Below are 1,781 nucleotides of genomic sequence, written 5' to 3'. Positions count from 1 at the left end.
TATGCATTATCCTGCCCATGTAATTGTAGCCCCTCTGTACAGTATGTTCTCAAATAAAATAAAATAAAATTAAAAAAAAAAAAAGAAGTGACAGCCTTGCTTCCATGTTTTTCTTGCTGTTAAAGGAAGAGCCTCAAGTCTCTCACCGCTAGGCTAGCTGTGTTTTATACATACTCCTTTTTCAGATAAGAAGATGGCTTCTATTGCTGTTATTTTGAACATTTTTAACAGGAAAATCTGCTGTTGGATTTTCAACAATACTTTTCTGTGTCTAGTGAGTTAAAGGTTTTTGCCCTTTTGCCCTGGTCTATTACAGTGATTGATTTTCCGATGTTGAAACTATCTGACATTAACAGGGCAAATTCTACTCTGTGGTGACATATATGATTTTTGATACATTGTTAGATTTCATTTGACAGCATTTTGTTGAAGATTTTTGCATGTATATTCATAAGGAATATTGGTATCTAGTTTCCTTATTATATCTTTGATTTTAGTATCAGACTAATAATGGCCACTTACAGTGAGGTGTAACGTGGATTAAGATTTTTTTTAAATATGGAACACTTGACAAATTTGTGGGTCATCTTTGCACAGGAGCCATGCTAATCTTTTCTGTGTCATTGCTAGTTTAGTATGTGTGTTGCCAAAGAGAGCACATTGCCGTGTTTCTTGAAAAGAAAAAAAAAAACAGGAAACTTTTAAGGAATTGATGGAGTTGCTATCTTTCTTTATTCCTTCCTTGGAATAGTTCTAAGCCCCTGAACATTACATACAATGGAAACCAACAAAAAAAAGGCTCTAAGGCAGAATACCCAGGGATGTTACCATCAAAGAAAGCAAGACATGCTGGTTAGTTCCCTCGGTTTCCATTTTGCTCTTGGGTATCAGATTTGGTATTGGAAAAGCTGAGATCCTAAAGCTTCAACTCAAACTCAAAGAGCAGTAGAAGGGAGTATATCAAGCCCAAAAAGGTTCAAACAGAACAAGCACCTGGAATCACTCCAGCCAAGGCTGAAAAGAAACCTAGATGCTCTCATGTGATCCTGCAAGTGGGCTTCTAGTTTTACTCCAGGTGGAGTCAGCAATGGCTTATGGCATGTCCATAACTTCCCATCTCCCAGCTCTGGGAGGAGTCCTAATGGGGGTGGAAGTCTATTCCTGTCAAGGAAAACCTTGCTATTCAACGAGTACACTGGGGATCAAGAATGACTCTGGTCTTCTGGCACCAATAAAGTGTGTCCATCCTTCCATGGCCAGAGTGGTGTCAGGAGAGGCCACTGAAAAACAGGAAGGTTAAGTAATACATAATTTCATAACTTCCGGACTTGTAGGTTTCAATAGGAAATGACTTGTAAAAGGAGGTGATGGAGACATTAGAAATATCTGACATGCATTAGAGAACGCCGATAGTAAAAATACATCAATAATTGATCGCAAAAACATTCGATACAGCTGGATGCCACTGACCCACACCTGTCATCCTAGCTGCTCAGGAGGCTGAGATCTGAGGATTGTGGTTGGAAGCCAGCCCGGGCAGGAAAGTACATGAGACTTTTTATCTCCAATTAACTACCAGAAACCTGGAAGTGGCACTGTGGCTTAAGTGGCAGAGTTGTTGCCTTCAGCTGAAGACAGCACCCTGGCCCAGAGTTCAAGACCCACTACTGACAAACAAAAACAAAAACATTTGCTACATGGGCCTTCTCTATGCCATTCGAGCCACATTTCTAATTCTCTTTGTTTTTGCTGTTTGTATGCAAATAAGGTTTAGATTTTTT

At 39.5% G+C, this 1,781-nt stretch overlaps 1 non-coding gene across 1 annotated transcript; it reads right to left on the bottom strand.

Annotated features, from left to right (window-relative positions):
• Positions 1-552: 552 nt before the first annotated feature.
• Positions 553-659, bottom strand: LOC138835867 (U6 spliceosomal RNA). Its single transcript, XR_011374757.1, has one exon. It is a non-coding gene; the product is annotated as a U6 spliceosomal RNA (small nuclear RNA).
• Between the last annotated feature and the right edge of the window lie 1,122 nt (positions 660-1,781).

The sequence above is a fragment of the Dipodomys merriami genome, unplaced genomic scaffold (genome assembly GCF_024711535.1).
Source record: "Dipodomys merriami isolate MVZ:Mamm:240054 unplaced genomic scaffold, mDipMer1.0.p SCAF_24, whole genome shotgun sequence".
In the NCBI taxonomy this organism is placed as follows: Eukaryota; Metazoa; Chordata; class Mammalia; order Rodentia; family Heteromyidae; genus Dipodomys; species Dipodomys merriami.
This window is presented reverse-complemented; position numbering and strand designations above follow the sequence as displayed.